Source organism: Aedes aegypti, chromosome 3 (genome assembly GCF_002204515.2).
Source record: "Aedes aegypti strain LVP_AGWG chromosome 3, AaegL5.0 Primary Assembly, whole genome shotgun sequence".
NCBI classification, from domain to species: Eukaryota; Metazoa; Arthropoda; class Insecta; order Diptera; family Culicidae; genus Aedes; species Aedes aegypti.
The window spans coordinates 218,750,383-218,773,345 of NC_035109.1; the positions used below are offsets into that span (position 1 = coordinate 218,750,383).

General features: G+C 36.9%; 1 protein-coding gene across 1 annotated transcript in view; it reads left to right on the plus strand.

Annotated features, from left to right (window-relative positions):
* Positions 1-5,077: 5,077 nt before the first annotated feature.
* LOC5579853 (spectrin beta chain) overlaps positions 5,078-22,963 on the plus strand; it is a 78,747-nt gene continuing 60,861 nt past the window's right edge. Inside the window, 1 exon segment of the mRNA XM_021852812.1 lies at positions 5,078-5,344. The gene's annotated coding sequence lies outside the window, so the exon portion shown is untranslated.

A 22,963-nucleotide genomic window follows, 5' to 3' on the forward strand; every position in this document is an offset into this window, starting at 1 on the left:
TAAAAAGCACTCGAATGTCAAGAGAAGGTATCCAACTGATTTTGACGTCTGAGTACCTTCGCATATACAGAACAAATGTGTATGTATACGTGCGTTTCGTGATGATTTGCGCTAAAGATGCGTTAGTCTGGAGCATTTTCACCAACTGTCAGTCGTTCGCTAGATTTGCTAGATGGAAGGTAGTCGTTTTCCAACCAGCGAATCTCCGCTGTACAGGTTTCTGTAAACAGCACACTGAAATGAATTTTATTGTAGAAACTACTGAATCCATGGTAAAATTAAGAACTGCACCAACGATTTTCAACCGACTACATTAATCTGTTAACTCTACCAAAACATAGTCAACATCACTACACAAGAAAATTTCTTCTGTTGATTTAACCAGAGTTGTAGTCTTTTTGACTATAAACATTCTTGATTTGAGAAGTTTAGCATCATACTTTTGACCACACTGTGTTGTACGGTGGGTGTCACGGTTTGAAATACAATGCTTTGTAGTGGATGCTACTATGGACATAGTCAAATTTACTGCACTGCTCAGTGATTTTCACCAGATTATAGTAAACTTAACAGATTTGTGTAGTCGGTTGAAAATCGTTGGTGCAGTTCTTAATTCTACCATGGTACCCAAATTACTTGAGCTGTACGCTGCTGATAAGTAGAGCTGATTTCATAACGTCAGTAACGCCTGCCGTGCATATCAAATGGAGCTGTCACTTTTCCGTACGAAAAAATGTGCCGCTCAATTATTCCGCAAGTATAAGTGACATTTCGCTCGTACTGGATCAGCTGTCAAAATTACTTGGGTAAAATAGAGAAATTTTACTTGAGCGCTTTACGGTTTTAGGTGCATACTACGCATTAAAGTTGAATTTGACGTCCTGCAGTAAGGCATTTAGCATCGTTAGAGTAAACATGAAAAATCTGTGATGGAACCAATGGGACCCCTATCTTCCATAAAGTGAAAAGTCAAGTAGTTTTGTTGATATATTGTTAAACTTAACGCCAAATTCGATAATCAATAAAATGTGTATTTATGGGTAAGGGTGTCTAGGGCCTGTTCACAAATTTCATAACGCTGAAGGGGGTGGGTGGGTATCCACAAAACGTTACAGCTCATACAAAATTTTCAAAATATTCATACAAAATGTGTTACGAGGGGGCGGGTAGGTGGCAAAAATGGCCATTTTGGGCGCATTATCACCGATTCAATCATACAGGAACCGCGTATATAATGTATGGGTTGTTAAGTATCGTAACAATACAAATATAGATATTTTTTGATACATTTTGAAAATACAATACGATATATTGTTCATGTATAAGGCAATCCACGAGACAGATGCAATCAGTTGGTTTTATGTTTACTATGAGCTTTTGACGTTTCGCGATCGGAGTGACCGTTCGATTACAAAGGAGAATGTTAAGCTCTGGCAACACTCGCATGTTTTGTTTACTCTTCTGTTTCGGCTGCATGCACAAATTTAGCTGTCAGTCCTATCGCGGAAAGTCCTCATGGATAGCCTTAGGGGTCATGCACAAATTACGTCACGCTCCAAGGGGGGGGGGGTCGAGCCAAGCGTGGCAAGCCTTACAAAATTTTCGGAGAACTTATACAAAAAGTGTGACAAAGCGGGGGGGAGGGGGTCGAAAAAGTGGAAATTTAGCGTGACATAATTTGTGTACCATCCCTTATTGTCCTGAAAAGCAATTTGTGTATTGTTGTACAATACAAAAACAATTCAACGAACTGTATTTCAATTGGGTCCTAAAATGTTTAATGAAATCTTGTTTTTATTTAATGACACGAAAGAGCATGTTACTGCAACTATTTTACCATTTTTTTCCCCTCTCAAATAACGGCTACATCATATTTAAACTTTAATTTTAAAATTGGGTCCATAAACGAACCTTGACACTTTTGATCATGTTTGACGTTCGCTTAATCGACAAAAACACCACAGGGCTTTTAGTTTTAACACTGGGGTTGTTCCTATCTGACATTTCGGAAGGGACACGGAAAGCAAAATACACCCAAAATTTGAGTTTAAGCCAAGGATTGTGGCAAAGTCTAAAAAAATGTTTTTTGGACACAAACCAAAGAAAAACATTTAAAAATTGAGTAAACATGTGTTTTTGGCCTAAACTTAAGCGTTTGGCATTAAAATTGGGAGAGGTCTTTAGGACCCTATTGATGGTGAAAAGTATAGAATAGGGTCCTAAAGGCCTGTACCAATTTTAGTGCCAAACGCTTAAGTTTAGGCCAAAAACACATGTTTACTCAATTTTTCAATGTTTTTCTTTTGTTTGAGTCCAAAAAACATTTTTTTAGATTTTGTCACACTCCTTGGCTTAAACTTAAAGTTTGGGTGTATTTTGCTTTCCGTGTCCCTTCCGAAATGTCAGATAGGAACAACCCCAGTGTTAAAACTAAAGGCCCTGTGGTGTTTTTGTCGATTGTGCGAACGTCAAACATGATCAAAAGTGTCAAGGTTCATTTATGGCCCCAATTTTTAAATTAAATTTTAAATTTGATATAGCCGTCATTTGAGCGGGGAAAAATGCTAAAATAGTTGCAGTTACATGCTCTTTCGTGTCATTAAATAAAAACAAGATTTCATTCAACATTTTAGGACTCAATTGGGTTCTAAAATTGTTAATGAAATCTTGTTTTTATTTAATAACACAAAAGAGCATGTTACTACAACTACTTTAGCATTTTTTCCCGCTCAAATAACGGCTATATCATGGTTAAGCTTTAATTTAAAAATTGGGTCCATAAATGAACCTTGACAATTTGATCAAGTTTGACGTTCGCTTAGGGTTCATTCATTTATTTCATAACGCCGAAAATTGCCATTTTCGACACCCACCCACCCCCTCGTAACGCTTTTGTATGAACACTTTACAAATTTTGTATGAGCCGTAACATCATGAGGACACCCACCCATCCCTTTTAGCCTTATGAAATTTGTGAATGAGCCCTTAGTCGACAAAAACACCACAGGGGTTTTAGTTTTAACACTGGGGTTGTTCCTATCTGACATTTCGGGAGGGACACGGAAAAGAAAATATACCCAAAATTTGAGTTTAAGCTAAGGGATATGAAAAAATTTAAAGAAACACGAAAAAATGTTTTTTGGACTTAAACTAACGGAAAACATTAAAAAATTGAGTAAACATGTATTTTTGGCCTAAACTTAAGCGTTTGGCATTAACATTAGGACAGGGCTTTAGGACCTTATTTTGTAGGGATTGTCCCCCAACTTACCGGATATTCGTGCCTACAGTAGCTAAAAAAATTTAACTCCTATAGAAGTTAAGATATTTATCATGGTCGCATTCGTTGACACAACTAATGTCAAGTAACTTCTAAAAAACTACTTATTTTTACTTTTTGAAAATTTTTCACCCAACATTTCTGGCTTTCTGAACTGGTTTTGTTTATTTCTTTCAGCCAAACTACAAAGAAAAAAGCAACAGCTGTTTTAAGCAAAAATAGGAATCTGACCAAAATTGTAAGGTATAAAACCAATAAAAAACATTACAGTGTTCTGTTACAGTATATTATATTGTTTTTGAATCGTGTATTCAAACAAGAATAATGTTGTTTCGACAGTAAATTACAATACGCTGTATTGTATCCAATACGTTATATTGTACATTAATGGTTTATTCCATACACTGAATGGTACGATTCTATCCGGGCAGTATCCTGCTGAAACCGGGACAAACTCCAGACCCTTAGCAAACCCAGGAGAATATCTACATGGTGTACCAGAACCTGCTGGAATTAGAATGTGTAAATTCCCAAAATAGATGTTTGCGAGAAAATTGATTACGCCTTCACCATTGTTTGGTCATTTTTTTTGTATGGTTGTTTACATTTCAGAGCCAGCGACACGTTGGGGTAGCAATATAGAGCCGCCAGTATCCAGCCAGCCTTGGTTTTTATGGCTCACCTCGATCGCCACTTGGATAGCATTTTCACTGATTTTGTGTTCTATAACTCGATATTGTGCTCTGCAAGATAAATCCACGTAATGCGATTATCTGAAAATGTGGATATACCGTCGCAGTGATAATGAAAACTACCAAATGTTTCAGATTTAGCAAATTCTTGAAGAACGAAAAAATCCAAGCCTACTTGAATTTGGACGTTGCGTTTGAATTGTGCGCATATCTTCTGCGCGTTACCGCCGCCGCTGGATGTGGATTTAATATAAGCGCTGCAATATCTCCCAGCTTCGATGATCCCTTCAATATCGAGTAATAGAGAGTTGACTTAAGTCCATTATTTATTTAGTTTTTTGTCTTCGAAACCAAAAGTCTTGGGCTTGTTCATATATTTCATAACGCTAAAATGGGCTATTTTGGACACCCACCCACCCCCTTGTGACGCATTTTGTATTGGTATTTTCCTGTTTTTGTACGGACCGTACACGCAAAAAAATTGTGCGGTAAAAACTACCATTCTAGGGGGTTAACTTAAGCGCTCGCACCGGCAATTTTCAGCAGACCAGAAATGCGCTTGATTTTACCATGTCTGTAGTTGAAATCAGATTGTTGTAAATTATTTCTGTCAAATGTACCAGTATTGCGGTGGGGTGTACCGTAAACATAGTATATTGGTCTGAATTTCCATGGTAGTTTTAAGAATGGGCGTAGTCAGCTAAAATAGTTATTTTTACCACAGATTTTTTTCCCGTGTAACATCGCAAGGACACCCACCCACCCCCTCCAGCGTTATGAAATTTATGAATGGGCCCTTACGAAAACCAGAAATTAGTTAATTTGGGTTGATTTCAAGTTCCGTGTAAAGTTTGTAAATAAAAGCTTTTTCCATAAAGCTCGATGCACGCAGCCATATCGTGGCAATTTGAATCTGTTTTGAATGACGTCACCCCTAAACTGCAGTACAGTGTAGTGAGAGGAACAGAGACAGCATCGGCCTAATTGCTCAACCTGTTCATACGCCTCATTTGCCATAATCGCTCTTTCCTTCTCTGTTCCATTGGAAGCTTTTGGAGAACTGCATGACTGCTGGCGCTGGGCTTCGGAAGGTTCGGAAGCAGTGAAAAACTTTGGATGCGGTCTGTCCGTAAGTGAGCGTAGTCGAGTAAAGATGGTCGTCGCCGTCGCGCTGTAAAATTTTAGTGCCGTGTTAGTGTGAAGAAAAAAATATTGAAACCAGCAAGTGAAAATAGCATAAATTCGAAGAAAACGGTGCATATTCCGTGAGGATTTGTGTTGCAAAAGGTGATACGGTAGTGCGAGTACAGTTTGCGATCGCGTAGACGATCTGAAAGTACAGTTTAATTCACGAAAATCGATTAATTGGGATGTGAGTAATTTTTTTTCTACTTATGCTTTGCGCCTGGGCCGATGAAAAAAGTTTTCTCCTTCATTCACACTCGCTTGCACGTATTCTTGTTGGAAAGAGTGGTCGAATAGAGGAAAAATCGGATCTCGGCCTCTACTGTAAATGAGTGTGCGGCGGCGAAAAGCAGTAAAGTCATCAACCATCAAGGGGAAAAGTGAGTGCGGTCCAGAAGAGAAAAGCGACGACGACAACGCCCATAGCGCAGATATTTTGGGGGCCATGATGGGTGCCAAAACGGCGCAGCATGATCGGAAGGAATGAGAGGGAAACATATTTTAAATGAATCGATGACATCATCGGCCATCATCATTCTTATTTTTCTCACCCACCGTCATCGACCGATGCATTTTTATTCTCGTGAATGTCATGCTGTCTTTCTTGATGTTGTCCGCTTCATTTCATAAAATGAAATCTAAATTAGTCAGAGATAGTGAAATCATTTTGGACAAGGGGCCACTCGGCTTGTGTTTTTATTAATTTGACCTCGCAACCATATTTTGTGTCGAGTATGCAATGAAAAGAGATAGGCGCGAGCTCGTGAAAATTTCGGCTTTTGTATGTGTGTGGAGAGAGTGCGGGCAATACAATAGGGTGTCCCAGAAAAAAAAATCAATGTTCGAGAAGTCATGGTGCCCTAGAATGAAAGATCATATCTCGCGTAACAATTCAAAAGGGCCAATCTTCAGATCGTTGACTCTGAGAAAATTCGATTTGAATATTATTCACACATTTTCAATTCCTATTTTTCAGTATTCAATTCAATCAATGTGATTTCTTGCTAGTTGAGTGACGATTATAATAATTGATTTAATTCTAATAATTGATTTAATTCTGAAAACTGACAAAAATGTGGAAAAAATGATAAGTTTAAATGCTTGGCCCATTTTCGATTTTCATCAAGGCATGGGCCTTTTGTATTGGCCAAAATAGAATTTTATTAGCGTGCTTGGCTCAAGGCTAGGCCTTTTCGGTTTTCAATGAATGAGCAAGAGAGAGTCATTGGCCTCTCACCATGTTAAGGCCAATGACAGTTTGCGAAATTTTCCGATTGTAGGCCCTCTTGATGGAGCGAGAACCAATCATTGGCCTTTTCGAGTGGGGGCCAATGGATGATTTGGAAAAAAGCGGTTATTGGCCGTTTTGAAAATCGAGTTTATAACGGTAAGTTTTATGATTATGTTGACAATGTTTGCATAGTTTGTGGGTGTTGGGAGATGCTATCGAATGGTATCAAAACCCGATTTGTTTACAATTTGATCATTGGCCCTTTAGAACTGTTACGCGAGATATTATGCTTATTCATAGTATCTTTGTAGAATAAATCAACTTTTCGAGCCTGTCAAATAAACGAAATAAATAAAAAAAACAACTTTCCAAAAAAAACCGATTAGAGGTTCCGCCAGATCGATTCCAGTTATCATTTTTGATAGAAATAAACATATTTTTACGTTTTGTGCAGATGTTTTTAAAGCCTACTACAATTTGTTTTTTTAAGTACTTTTAGTGTGTGATAGTGTATTATCCACAACACTAAAATTTAATGAGATTTAACGTACGATTACAAACAATCTGTTCTACAATCACTATTTGATGATTTTTTAAGAGTTGGTTACTCACGGCTCCCTGTTCACTTAAGTCATAACTTATTAAACAAATATTTATCAAGCAATGTATTCATGTATCGTAACCGGTCGTTGAGAACGTCGCCCATTGGAAGCCCGCACGATAGATCTCAGCCAGTACGTCGTTGGCGAGTAGTGTGTTGTATTTCAATACCTAATAAATAATGCGTTCTCGGGCTAGGCATTGCATATAAATAGTAAGCGTTGTGTTTGGATAAGCATCTAATTCTTCCGAAAGAGGTGCGCTTTGCGAAAGATGACCACGTGATTATTGAGTTGAAATCGAATTCAGGTTAACTTCTGCTCCAATGAGTATTCTCGTGGTGTAGGGGCAACGCGCCCTATCTAGTGAACAGGGAGTCGTGAGTTCGTTTCTCACCAAGAAGACGTGTAACTTTTTCGCAAAACTCACGTCAATTTGTCCGTTTAAGGCCGCACGGGACGTCATTATAATCTCCTTATCCGTTTGAAGAAGCAAATCTCAATTACCACTCCATATATCGATGAAAAATTTATTATATTATTATTTATATGCAGCGCACAACCTATAAAATTTTCAGTTTCATCGGTTCACTAAAACTCGAGATGTGCTTCTCGGCAAAATTTTGATGAACATTCTTGGAGTTAGACAAAATTTAGGGAAAATAAAACGGTCTCCCATGTTCAGGCTTGATCATGTTCCTCAACATCATCAGAGTTCTATGACATACTTTAGAGCAGAGTGCTGCCTTTGCCTCTTTGCGAGGGAGCGAAAAAATGCTAAAAATAAGCGAGGAAGATGCAGCACAAAACACAACAGAGTGAAATTCCATTAAAAAAGAGTGCTCTCACAATTCCCCGAGGACTGCCTTGTTTGGGCGGGTCACTCAAGAGTTCTTTTGAAGCGTGAGTAAAGGTGTGTAACAAGAGAAAGAGAGTACCAGAAAACATCCTCACATTTTTGCATTCTCACTCGAAGCGCTTGAGGATCTATGTTGAAAATTTTGGGTTCAGTTTCAACTTCTCAGAAAAACGGCGAAATCGCCTCATCTGTGCATCGCAGAGAAGTTTATATGAAGCCCGCCCATGTTAGCTTTAGTCGATGTTCCATTACACGATATTGCCTGATGAAACTACAAACAATCAAAATTATTTTAATTTTGGTTAGGGATCATTCATGAATGACGTCAATCGTTCGGGAGATGGGGACTCTACGAATGTGTGCCTGCATTTCGTACTAATATGAAGGCAGGATCCGTCATTAATTTCGGAATTTTCAGAAGCAGTTTTTTCGTTGAAAGTTGAGAGAATTTACAGGAAAATAATGTGTTCACTGTATTCTATTCTCCAACCGAAACGTAGTGAACACATTTTCATCGAATAATTTTTAGTTTTGAAAGGAAAAACTGCTTTTGAAGTTGAACGTTAAAAGCGCGACAGGGGAGAGAGGGGGTGGAGGTAAAAACTGCAGGACGCAAGTCAGCGATGCAATCTTGCTTCCTGAGGTAAAAAAATGCTAACAAACCCGCATCTTGTCACCTTTATTCACGTAAGAGAGGATCGACAAAGAGAAATCGATACAACTTACGCCCTTATTTTAGCACACGCTTGAATTGATACTAACAATGGGCCTGGGATTGTGTATTTTCGGCTAAGATTTTGGTAAATAAGAAATCGATAATAATACCGCACAAGTACCTAAACATATCCCTTGAAAAAAATCATAGTAGGTTTAAAAAGCATCTGCACAAAACGGCAAAATCAAACGTGTGCTAGAATAAGGGCGTAAGTCGCAAGATCGATTTCTCTTCATTGATCATCTCTTTTGTGAATAAAGGTGACAAGATGCAAGTTTACCAGCATTTTTTCACCTCAGGACACAAGATTGCATTGCTCCCAAGCGGTTGGAAGTGGAAAAATACTAACAAACTTGCATCCTGTCACCATTATTTACTAAAGAGAGGATCGATGAAGAGAAATAGAGCATGCGACTTACGCCCTTATTCTACCACACGCTTGAAATATGACATTTTTTGTCGAAAATGATCATTTTTCATAAATTGACATGACAAAAACTCAAACCATTTAAAAATAAAAATTGAAATATCCTCCCAAAGTGCAATAAAATAGGCATATATTTCATTCTAAGGTTGAGCAAACTGACATTTCAACAATCGATTCTTCCTGGGACACCCTATTTGAGCACGCATACATTCTTTCCCGTTATACCAACACGCACATACACATGCAGGCATGCCTTCGCCTCATTCGCTCCGAGTTCGATGTTGAGATACGCCGCACATAATAGAAATGTAGGTTTATGCTTCGGCGTGCATACGCATACTGTCGCAGGGAGGAGCATAAAACCGTTTTTCACTTACTAGTGACTATACACAAAAAGACTGATTTCCTGCTACTGGCTTATTGCTCTTCGTGGACTGTTTTTTTTTCTGTTAAATTTCTTCTCCGACAAGTATCAGTGGCGTATCGGCGAGTAGAGGTAAAACAAGTGATTCAGCGATACGTAAGTAGAAATTACTTTCCTTACTTTAATACCAAGTTATTGGGCGATAATTTTGTACTGTTTTTATATAACTGGCAGCTTGAAGGATTTTTATAATAAAAATATTGGCTAAACTTTATTACATTACTGTTGATCTTTTATTGATCGTTTTAATACACGAGTACAGATAGTTTTGAAGCTGTAAAAATCACTTAAACATAATAGTTTTGAAGCTGTAAAAATGACATAAAGCTGTATATGACTTAATTTTTTTTTTCGACCTGATCACTAAAAACTCACTAGAGTCACTTTTTTTTCAGAAAAATAGTCACTAAAGTCACTATTTTTGTGATCTGATGATAATGAAATTTAGGGCTGGTTGAGCTTTTCTAACACAAACAGCAAGAAATATTTATTTGTTATTATAAATATAATGTGATTTGTAAATCAAAGTGTCAAGAAAGGTAGGGATTCCAGGCTAACTTTATGGAAGAATTCAGTTGAATATTTTGTAACCTTTCTAACGGAAAAATGTAAAAAAAAATCTGACAAAAGTTTTGGAAAAGATTCTGGTTAAGCTTGGAGAGCAATTTTGAGCTGAATTTTCTGACCGAAGTATTTCAATAAACTTTGGCGAAAACCAAGACCTAATATCTGATAGACCTTACTTGTTAACTTTCTCCAGAGATCTGTGACTTTAAAAGGAATCTTAAATTTGCCTTCCGAAAAAAAAATTAGCCAGAAGCAGTTTGGAATAACAACCAAAAAAAAAAATTAAAGTGCGCATCGTACCTTCGTGCTGTGCGTACACGAATTCTCTATGCTCTTGGAAGTTTCTTAAAAACTACCTAAAGCAATAAAACAGTACTTTTCAGTGCTACAACAACGGTACTTTTCAGTGCTTAAATTAAAAACGGTACTTTTCAGTACTACTAAAACAGTACTTTTCAGTACTACTAAAACAGTACTTTTCAGTACTATTTTTTCTACTATTGATCCCTTTAAGATCTTTGTTTGGATTCGCGAAAGCTAGCGGTGGTAATCCTTCTTAGACACCGTTTTGGGAAAAAACCTCTTAAGAGGTCACGTGACGATTCTTTCGTTTATTCACTAAACATAATTTCAACTACAAACAAAAGGAAGGGTGAATCTCTGAATTCACAACTTGCTTCCAAAAAAGTGGGATTTAAAACTGCCACTAAACGTGACAAGAATGGGAGAAAGGACGTTTCTCCGAAATGGGAACTTTCTTCCAATGGTGAAATGGATAATGTTTAGTAATTGCATCGAAATGAACAATCAGTTCAATGCTCTAGACAAATTTTCCGAACACCAAATCGATGCAGTCTCTAGCCCAGGCTCTTTGATTCAAATGAGGAAGCAAAAAGTGCCGCATATCGTGGTCAGTTGTTCCGAATTTGGGGGATTTAGGCAGGAGATCTTGAACTCCATTAGGGGAATCAAGGTCTCCTTCCGAATCGCAAAGAAAGGAGACTGTCACGTTTTGCCGGAAACTCTAAAGATCGCGAAATTCATCTCAAACATCTTGAAGAGAAGAAGCACAAATTTTTACTTGTTACGACAAAACTGTACGTTTGTTAAAAGTCGTCTTGAAAGGTCTCTCAAGTGACTAGAAGTCACCTGAAGAGATCAAAAATGGAACAAATGATTTACTTGGATTTTCCCCAGTCCAAGTAATCATTATGAAAAAGAGAACCCAATCTGGCATTGTTCGGAAAGAATTTTATTTAGTTCACTTTAACAAAAAAGATCTAAATAATATTAAAGCTTTAGAAAAAGCAAAACTTATGTTCGATGTCCGTGTGGCATGGGAACATTTCCAGAAACCTGGAGGAAATTACCAGAACCCCACTCAGTGCCGTCGGCGCCAAAAGTTGGGTTATGGTACAAAAAATTGCCGCATGGATGCTAAATGCCTGATTTGCGGAGGTTCTTCTCACGCTAAGGACGTCTGTCCAGTGAATGAAGATACCACCAAGTTTACATGCTCGAATTGCGAGGGCAATCATAAGTCAAATTTTTGGGCTTGCCCTTCGCGTAGGCGAGTCGTCGAGGCTCGTGCCAGGCAGATGAACAGTAGTATCCGTTACGATAACGGTCCGGAATTTGCCTGGTAGAGTTCGAACAATGCTCATTTTTCAGTTAACGATCGCTTGATCAAGAATCATACCCATCAGGAAGATCATAATTTCATGCTCATTTACAAACTAATTTTAATCCATCGGATAGACGTTCGAATCTTTTAATTTCGAATGTATCTACCCACGGAAAATCCTTTGCCGATATCGTAGCAGGTAATTTGAACTCCTCCCCTATTCGTACTGTGAGTGCCAATTCTACTTGTTTCAAATCAAATGAAAAAAACCCTGCCGCCACAGATAACTCCTACTCCGCCTCTTCGTCTACCGAAAATTTTAAAGGAAATCATCAAAAAATGTACCCACTTCAAGTGATATGTCTGCCTCTGATTTTTTTCTAATTTTCTAACTGAACAATTGAATCTAATGATTGATGCAATGTTCAAAGCCACCAATATGACTGAAGCAGTCCAAATTAGTGTAAAATTTACAAATCAAATTGTTAATGGATTACGTTTTTCTAATGGATCCAAATAATAATTGTTAATAATAATTGTTAAAATATTTTAAATTGGAATGCTCGTTCCTTGAATGGTAAAGAAGACGAGCTGTTTAATTTTCTTACAGCTAATAACGTGCATATAGCAGTTATTACTGAAACATATTTAAAACCTGGATCCAAACTCAAAAAAGATCCTAACTTTTTTGTTTATCGTAATGATCGACTTGATGGGGCATGTGGGGGAGTTGCAATCATCATTCATAGGCGTATAAAACATCAACTGTTTACGTCATTTGAAACTAAAGTTTTTGAAACTTTGGGTGTTTCAGTTGAAACACAGCTTGGTAAATATACTTTCATAGCTGCCTATTTGTCTTCTAAATGGTCTGGACAGCAAGTTAATTTGCTCCAAACTGACTTGCGAAAATTGACTCGCAATAAGTCAAAAAAATGTGTCATTGGTGGCTTTAATGCCAAACATCGGTTATGGAATACTTCTCAAAGTAATTCCAACGGCAGAATTTTATTTGATGAGTGCTCTTGAGGATATTTCTCATTTCAATACCCTGATAGCCCTACATGTTTTTCCTTTTCTAGAAACTGGTCTTAACCGACTCTAGTCATCTTTGTAACCAATTAGTTACTCATGCTGATTTTGATTCCGATCATGTCCCTGTTACATTTCAAATATCCCATGAAGCGATTCTCAATCCAATCAGCTCAACTTAAATTATTTTTGAGCCAACTGGAATATATATAAATCATATATTAACTCTATTCTCGATGTTAACATTTCTTTACAAACAAAACTTGATGCATTGCTCTTGAAACTTTAACAAATTCCATTGTTGAAGCCATGAGCATTAAAATTCCAAAATGTGAAGTAAAATTTGAATCCGTGATTATAGACGATGATCTTAAACTCTTGATCCGTATTAAAAACGTGAGGAGAAGGCAATTTCAACGCACTCGCGATCCTGCTATGAAAATTATATGGCAAGACTTGCAGAAAGAAATTAAGAAATGTTTTTCTCAATTAAGGTGAAGATGAATCGAAGCCAAACCTCAAATTTTCAAGAGCACGAATCTGTAGAACCAAACATCCATTTAAGCTGAAAACTTAATCGATTGGTCACTAGCTAGGTGTGATTCGTGCTCTTGAAAATTTGAGGTTTGGCTTCGATTCATCTTCACCTTAAGAAACAAAAAATTTGAAAATAAAATTTCTCAATTAGACCCTGGCTCTAAACCCATTTGGAAATTATCTAAAATTTTGAAAATCCTCAGAAGCCTATACCGGCATTGAAAGAGGAAAACAAATTATTGCTAACTAATTGCGAAAAAGCTTAAAAACTTGCTATACAGTTTGAAAGCGCGCACAATTTCAATTTAGGACTTACTAGTCCAATAGAATCAAGGACTTTGAAAATATGCTCAATCAAGAGAACGTTTTCGAAAATTCGTGGGAGACTGATTTGGAAAAAGTGAGAACTATTATTAAAAAATTCAAAAATATGAAAGCTTTGGCGATGATGGAATTTTTTACATCCTCATCAAGAAACTTCCAGAAAGTAGCTTATCATTTTTAGTTGATATATTTAACAAATGTTTTCAATTAGCATATTTTCCTGACAAATGGAAAAATGCTAAGGTTGTACCAATTTCAAAACCAGACAAAAATCCTGCAGAAGCTTCTAGCTATCGTCCAATCAGCTCGCTTTCCTCCATCAATAACTATCTGAAAAGGTCACTTTGAACAGAATGGTGGTCCACATAAATGGAAATTCAATTTTTCCCAATGCACAGTCTGGATTCCGCAATGGACATTCGACCACTCATCAACTTTTACGTGTAACAAACTTCATTCGTTCAAAAAAAAAAAAAAAAAATCAAGGCAATTTTACTGGTCTTGCTCTTCTAGACATAGAAAAAGCATTTGACTGTGTTTGGCATGAAACTGTAAAAAACTTAATTTTCCAACATATAAGGACTGTTCATTTTATAAAGTGGACACCTTGTGCATGCTGTATCTTTTTAATTTATCAATGAAATTTCAATCGGTTTTCTGCACATCGTTTGACTAGTATTGTACAATGTTGTGATAATAAAAATTCTCCAAAATTAATTAAATTTCACACGAATATGGAACAACGATTAGAACGGTCGGTTTTTGGAGGTTATCAAAATCAATGATTGTTAGAAATTGGCTGGAAAATTCGACAATTTATACTTTTTATTTTCAAAAAGGGCTTGTTCTTCGAAAGTATCATCAACTAGAAGCCTGATGGAAAAAATCAAGTTATTTTTGGAACAACAATTTTACAGATATAATAACATCATTTTCACCCTATATTTTTAGAGAAAACCATTTTAAAATTGAAGGGGATCGGTATGAGTAGAATTTTTTTGGTTAGAAGTACGTCCTGACGGAAGTCCTAATATAGTATTAATATGAAAAATGACTTACGCCTTCATAGAGTTACTTATTAAGTCCCCAGGTGACAATAAAACCAATTAGGATTTTTGTTTTGCGAAAAATAATGTTAAAATTTGACGAACAGCTTTTCTTAGGAGTTTTTGGAAAAATTATTTGGCTCTTCAACCAAAAGCATTTTCTAAGATCTTATATATTAATAGTATTGTAGAATAATAGTTGAACGAAAACCGCATTACGATTTTATCAATAAATAAAAAAGATATAGCAAAAACAAAGTGTCCACTTTATAAAATGAACAGTCCTTATTGTTAGAATAATCCAAAGTTATTTGCCAAATCGTTCACTTCAGGGTAATTATTAAACTCCAAGTCTGAATAACTTACTGTAAGAGCTGGGTTTTCTCAAGGGTACATTTTGGGACCAATATTATCTGACCTACCAGGGTTACCACTTTGTTTGCTGATGACACAGGCCTCTCTGCCAAAGGACGCAGCCTACGTGTCATCTTAGTATATTGCAAAAAAGTTTGAATATATTTTATTCATACTTGCAAAAATAGAAGATTTCTCCAAATGCTTTCAAAACTCAAACAACCCACATAAACCAAAAGCTCTTTATTTGAAACCTTCAAGTAGACATGTTATCGCGATGAGAAGAGTTCCAGTAAATTAGTCAGATGAAGTTAAGTATCTTGAGCTCATGCTAGATCAAAAAATAACATTCAAAAATCACATTGAACTGCTACGGCAAATAAAATGTACCTAGTATGTTGTTAAAAAAAAGGTGATAGAAACCTAATTAAGTTTTACCAAATTAGGATGATAGTGTTGTCTAACAAATAACACCAGTGGTGAATCCCTAACCTCTAATCTACCTGTTCAACGATTATAAATCCATTAATTTCAGGGATAAATCTATCAAGTAGAAAACCGCTAGAAATGACGATTCCAGTTACGTACAGTATGTTTTAGATTCTAAATATGCTTCAAAGTCGTTGAACAGGTAAAAAATTAAATTACGAGTCGCCACTGCATGACACCTAGATATAAAAAAATATTGTAATGTTTGAAATGATACTAATAAAGAAATTCAAAAAAAAAAACTGAGTCATCCCAAAGGTGACGAAGTTTTTATAAAATATTGAATACTTTTTTCAAAACGACGGAAGTATCTTTCAAACGCTTTGGAGAAAAAAAATAAAAAGAATTAAAACCTTATATTAAATTTATTTTTGAGATAAATCTACATTTTGACATTTTTCTTCAAGTGTATCCTTAAAACTTCACGAGCAAGCAGCACGTGTGAAAAAAATCATATTTTATATCATTTTTTAACAAAAACTTAATGACAAAATGATGATCCGTTTTGTTCAATTACTTACGACGTTTTTGTTGTACCAGTTTGTTTTCTCTTCTGATTTACGGCTGTATGAATAAGTTTTCGAGAAATCTTCAGCTACACACATAAAAGCCAATATTTCCACCTGAAAATGGTGCAGTGTCTTTTAAGTGAGTTATTATTGTTGTCACTTTGTCTTTTTGCCAACATACAAAACATCCATACACCCATTTGATGGACTTAAAATTGGGGTCTGAAGTTTTACCAAATGTTCACCGTCTTGCAAGCTTTCTTGACTCTGAATTCAATGTGAGGTATCGAATTCCATCGTGGTTGCGATCACCAAAAGGCCATATTGGCGACACCACACCTCAAAAGCACTATCAAAGCTAGATAGTCGCCAGCAAATCCATAAATTGAAAAACTGCTATTACTAAGTAGATCTGCTACAAGAGCTTGAGCTTGAGCCCGTGGTTGCTACTCCTGTATCGCCAGATCAGCTGCACTTACGCAAGAATCCAACCAGATGAGCGCTTGGGTCCAACGGACACTCCCACTGTATAAGTACTAGTGATCTTTTATTTTAGGCAACAATGACGCCTGCCACGTCATAATGATGGAAGAATGGAAGCGTAGGGAAACGATTTAGTTTTTGTCCGTCTCGGGTTCTAGCAAATGCTATGAACCGTTATATATCAACTGTGATATATTAAGAGTATAAGATGGAAGCAAGTGAAAGATACAACTATAAAGTACAAGGAAAGGTACGGGCCTGGGATTGAACCCATGACCTTCTGCTTATGAAGCAGAAGCGGTAGCCATTGGACCACCAACCCCGTCCCAATAGTAGATCTGCATAAGATTCCACAACAGCCGCGATAAGACTCCCCTTTTGGGGCATCCGCAAATACTCGATTTATGAATCGCCGCTTGACGCAATGTCAAGAAAAGATGTCGGTTTTTGAGCATTCCCAAGATTCCAGTTGGGCATCTAAAAGACACCTTCAAAATATCAAAGAAAATGCTCAGAAATATTTAACTTCAAAGCAAATGCTTTCTCAGGACACCATAAGGCTAGCGAATATCACTTGGAAAACCTTGGATTTTACAATGCTGTTGATCAATTCAGTCAATTCAATTCGAAGTTCAGTAGATCGAAGAGCCTTTTCATAATTTCTAAAAAATGCTATCAAAATATTCGAGACTTCCCCCAAAATCCCTAAGATTTCAATCAGAATTTAAAATATATTCATAGAAATTCCAAGGATTATCACATGAATCCTAAAGAATCTTGAATATGGAATGGAATACATCAAGACTAACAATTCAAAAGGCCTCATCTCCAAAAAGTAAACAATGAGAAAAATGCAATCTTGTTTTGTCATACAATAAATCAAATTTAAATTATGAATTTAAGCATTGTATGTTATTTTATCGTCCAGAAAGTCGATGGATAAACTGATTTATAGCTATGAATATTCATTACTATCATTTTAGCAAAAAATCCTGCTAAAAAACGAGTCAAAGGAAATGAGGCTTTTATTTCACCAAAAGCTCTGCAGCCCTTTTCATTTGTGCCCATAGACGCCGGCCGACGCTGATGAGGCCTGTGAGTTGACGCCTTTGTTTACTTTAAAATGTGTTGAGGCCTTCTAGTTGTGGCTTGTTTTTTCATCATCTTCTGATGAGGCCTTTTGAAAATCATTCAAAATTGATGATGAAATAAGAAATTTGAAGTGTAGAAGAGTGTTAAGTGGTGAAGTAAAGTACATGGAGATCCCTACAGCAAGAGAAGATTCGTGCGGTCGATTAAATATGTGATTGATTGAACCCTTCGTCATCCATGAACATTATGTATGTGCAACGCGAGTTTGTCGTCGAGAAAATGTATGGAAATATTGGTTCAATTGAAATAATATTGCAATTGAACGTTATTTTTTATGCAATTGAAACTAAATCGTGTTTTTGTTGATAATTTGTGAAGTACAGACAGGCTGACACAGGTATTATTAAGTAGTATGGTACAAAATACATCAGTCTACAGGAACCCGATAATGTTCGCCGTTTAGACAACCACTGTGTAAAATAATACAAGGAGCAGTCGCTCCGTAGTATAACCTGCATCTACTTAGTTAATTTGGAACGTCTTTCGCAATCTACATTGCAATTTTGATGTTTGTTTAATAGGCCTCAACTCGGTTTCCGTCAGATATAGAAATGAGGCCTTTTTGAGAAAAGGCCGCATTTGCGATCAACATCCTGGTTAGCGGAAAATGAGATGGGGCCTTTTAGAAAAATGTTATTTTTTCAACTTTTATGCATATTTTTGAATGACTATTGTATGTTTTAGTAAGAATAGGCTCTTATACACTGAAATCAGCAGAAAACCGATTTGTTTACATTTTGGACTTGAGGCCTTTTCAATTGTTGGTCTTGACATTTTCGGAAATCGGTATCGCACCCTGTTTTCAATTACCCACATGAGCAGTGCACACGAATGTAATTCATTTCCAAACTTACAGAGCGCAGATATCATCGACAACTGGTGATAATCAGCTGCTATCACCTCCTACCGATTTACTCAATCTTGCTTACATCCCAGGGGCTTTGGGCTGGTCGGTGCACAAAGTGCAAAAGATTTTTGGAACGTTTCGCTGCGGAGCCCAACAGTTTTGGACTGTTGCCATCGCTTCGTTCCGTGTCAGCAGTGAAGGCTTCCTTGAGTCTACTTATGTCCAAATGGATGCGAGAGCGAATGAGAATCATTTGTCATGCTAGCGAGAATGCGATACCCTCTCATAATAACAACAACAACAACCAGAACGACACGCAAGGTGACGACGGGAAGCAGCCAGAAGCAGGAAAAATCAAAATATTGAGGGGCAAGCAGAAGTGCGAGAGCATCCGTCTATTCGTCCGATTCAGTATTGTGCTGTGTAAGAAAAATCCACGAAATGCGATCATCTGAACAATGACAAAATATAATAGCGATCACAGAAAAAATTACTTATTTTTGTATATTTATCAAAATCGAATACGAAAAAGATAAACAAAAATCCAAGCCAACTTGATTTTTGACATTGCGTTTGTATAGCGGCTATCCCATTAGCGAGTTACCGCTGCCGCTGGATGTGGATTTAAAATGAGCGCCGCAATACGTTGGAGTTGGAAATGATGATGATGGTGATGTCGACGCAACGATTGCGCAATCGCAACTCGCGGTCACTTGGTTCCTCATCGGCGACGGATGTTTGTGAGTGTGTACCATACCCTACTGGTGTATAGAGAGTACGTGCAAGGGAAGCTCGGCTCGGCAGAGTATTCTGTATGCTTCCATCCATGTCACACGGTCACAGGAACACGAGAGAAGTGGCAAAAATTCGTACGGGGAAGAAGACTCAGTATCGAGCGAATGTGCTGAAAACGGCAAAAAGATTTTTCTGCTTTATGTGAAGGTGTCATTTGATCGACAAAATTATTGCTTAATGCTTTGGAAACCTGTCACTGGATTGTAACTTTTTACGAAATCAGCCCGTCTATTAGTGTGATTCCTGCGAAACATACGATTGGGTGAGTAAAATATGTTTCAAGTGTTAATGTGACTAGTTGATACCATTAGCAACATACCGTGTATTGAACTTAGGCTTGATTGTGATGAAAAAATAAGTTTGGAAAAATGATCTGTGCAAATGTAAAACCGGTTCATATTAATTCCTAAGTCACTGGAGAAATTTCTGTATTCTAAACATATAAGCAAACAACCATTGAGTCAACTTGCTTCCATGCGTCCACAAAATCGCAAGCAAAAAGTCTATTTTTGGACTTAACCTGTATCTTTCGTCCGTACCAAGATTTCCATTTTACTGGTATACCAAGCGAAGGCGACAGAAAACTGCTTGTTCGACACACTGAATTGTGTTTGCTTCCGTCATTTCTCGACTGGCAGTGGCAATCTTTACACCAAGTTTGGTAGGTTTACTAAATGATCATCTTCTGGATTGTTGTGTTGAAATTGCCAAAAAAACTCAAGTTGATTGAAATACACGATATCTAGTTCCACTTGAAAAGAAAACACTCGAGAAGCGAATAGCCGTGATCGGTGCTATTTTTTCTGATCTACCATTTTTCCTGCTTTGAGGACGCATATTATTGATTTTCCAGATTTTCCTCTCCATCCTAGTCTACCATCGACGACGGTGGTGGCAGTAGCAACAGCCAGTCAAGCAAAGAAAACTTTGTCGTCGACGACGTCTCCTGATTGCCGCACGGTTGAATAAGCGACCGAATGCGTTTTCTCCATATTATGGCACAAATTCGGCAAAAACACGAAGCCCTCTTATCTCTCTGTGGCTCTGTCGCATTTCATTTGTCGTGATTGAACGGATTTTGTTCGAACCATCACATGATAATGGAGGTTTACGTTGCTTTTGCCATTAACCCCTCTGAGGTCATCGAATTTTTACCTAGAAAAGTAACCTAACTAATCTTAGGTGCAGCTAGAATTTCATTGTTTGCAGGTGTTTGTATTTCTTGTGATTTTTGCGACTCGGTCGCTTTGTATTTAAAGCCGAAGTGTTTTTTTTCTAAGATGTTACCAAAATTATCCATTTGGTTCCCACTTATTTTATTTTTCTGATTATTGATACATGAAGTTTTCGAAGATTCCTCCAAGAATTCATACAGAAGTTCGTTGACGTGCTCCAAGGATACGTTGAAAAAGTACTGCAAAAATTATTCCCAAGATTTTTTATAGATATATTTCTAGGAACTGTTAAAGCATTCATTGAAAGATATCTCCAGAAAGTCCTTCAGAAGTTTCAAAGAATTCCACCTGTATTTCCACCAGAAAATCGTTCACAGTGGTGATTCTTTTTCGGAATTTATACATGGATTCTGAAACTAATCCCATTTCCATACACCAATTTTTTTCATATATAAGAATTTCTGATGAAATTCAGCGGAAAAATCTGTCAAAAAATCTCAGAACATATAATAAGTTTTAGAGAGAAGTCTTAACATTTTGTTTCAAAGATCGTCTGCTTACAGTGCATTCTGATGAAAAATTCTGCAGGCTCTAGTGAATCCTTCAAAAACTATTACGCGCATATTCAACTGATTCTTTTAGAAGCTTTACTCTGATTCATCGAGGAAAAGCTTCGGGAACTATCGTTCGATTTCTTCAGAGATTTCATCAGGAAACTTTTGGGGATTTATCCAGATGGAGATTCGTCTACCTTTTCTTCCAGAAATGCATCCAGTGGGTTTTCAAAGGATGCTCAAAGGAAGATCTTTAGAATTACCTACAGTAATTTCCCCAGTGATTACTTTAAAAAAATACCAAAGATTATCCTTGGATTTGCTGAAAAAAAACCTCGGAACGTATTTTATCAAAAGCTCTTGAACCGTTTATTCACTTGACTGGGAAGATTTTTTTTGATGCATTTTCGGAAGATCTTGTAGAGCAGAGGTTTTCAGTTTTTGTTTTGGCACGCGGAGCACCTTTTGAAATATAATTGTTGTACGGAGCACCTGTTCTTCATCACCACTTCGTTTGAAATCTAGATTTCTTACGAGCTCAAATCGATCATATAATTCCTATGAAAATCGTGAAGTAAGATTTATGTTAGCCAATCTTTTACTAGGGTGAAGATGTTTCGAAGTCAAACCTTAAATTTTCAAGAACATCAGTCTGAAGAATCAAACATTCGTCTAAGCAAAAACTTGATCGATTGGTCACTTGCTAATGGTTACTAATCGATCAAGTTTTCAGCCTGAATGGATGTTTGATTTTCCAGATTTGTGCTCGAGAAAATTTGAGGTTTGGCTTCGGTTTATCATCACCTTATTTTATAATTTTTGTTTAAATTGATTTATTTTATATGATTGAGAAAGCTTTTTTTACGTCAAGCTTTAAGTATGACAATTTGGCATCTAAATAATACTTTATTTGGGTTTTCGCCTAATATATAAAAATGCTTGGTTTGATAATGACAGAATTGCTTGATTAACAAATTTGTGAAATATTCTTGTATCACGGTATAAAAATATCGATTATTATAGAAGTTGAATGTTCCTCAGATATGTCCCGAGAATAAATTTTAGAGAATAAGTATCCAAGAAGGGCCCAGATAGCCGTAGCGGTAAACGCGCAGCTATTCAGCAAGACCAAGCTGAGGGTCGTGGGTTCGAATCCCACCGGTCGAGGATCTTTTCGGGTTGGAAATTTTCTCGACTTCCTAGGGCATAGAGTATCTTCGTACCTGCCATACGATATACGCATGCAAAAATGGTCATTGGCATAGTAAGCGCTCTCAGTTAATAACTGTGGAAGTGCTCATAAGAACACTAATCTGAGAAGCAGGCTCTGTCTCAGTGGGGACGTAACGCCAGAAAGAAGAAGAAGAAGTATCCAAAAGTAAGTATCCTGACAAGACTTTCGCAACCAGAAAGTTTCAAAATAGTCTGTCCGGTAATTGGATATCTTTAAGTTTATGAGTTGTATTCCATCATAAATTCAATAAAACACAATTTTGCAGCAAAACTGTCCCATACAAAGTGTATGATAAATTTTCCCGACTGAATATTGTTGACCATTCAATAACAAAATCTTTGCTCAAATGTTGAACGTTTTCGTAAAAATATCCGAGGTACATTAATGTTAAAAAAAATTATCGTGATTTTGACATCGCTGTTTATAAGACGTGTAAAAACTTTGTTACCTGATCCACCATGACAGTGAAGATACACATTAGACTGATGCAAATTTTGAAGTTTTTGCTCCCCTATGCTTAAACAATTTCAATTATGATGAAAATGATCCTCCCAAAATTTGAAGTGATTCGGAAGAAATTTGACTGTGCACACGCCATTTGAAGTTTATATGGAGATTACTATGGAAAACGCCAATCTTTTGTGTTCAGCCCTCTATCTCTTCGTCATAATATTTTATGGAAAAGTGAACACACTCATCTCATGTGATAACTTCCCAGCTACAACTTTGCTGAAGACCACATTTTGATGGGACGTAAGGATAATTTGTTATTATTGATAACTAAGTCTATATCATGCTGAGATGATCATTCAATTACTTCAATAGCAAC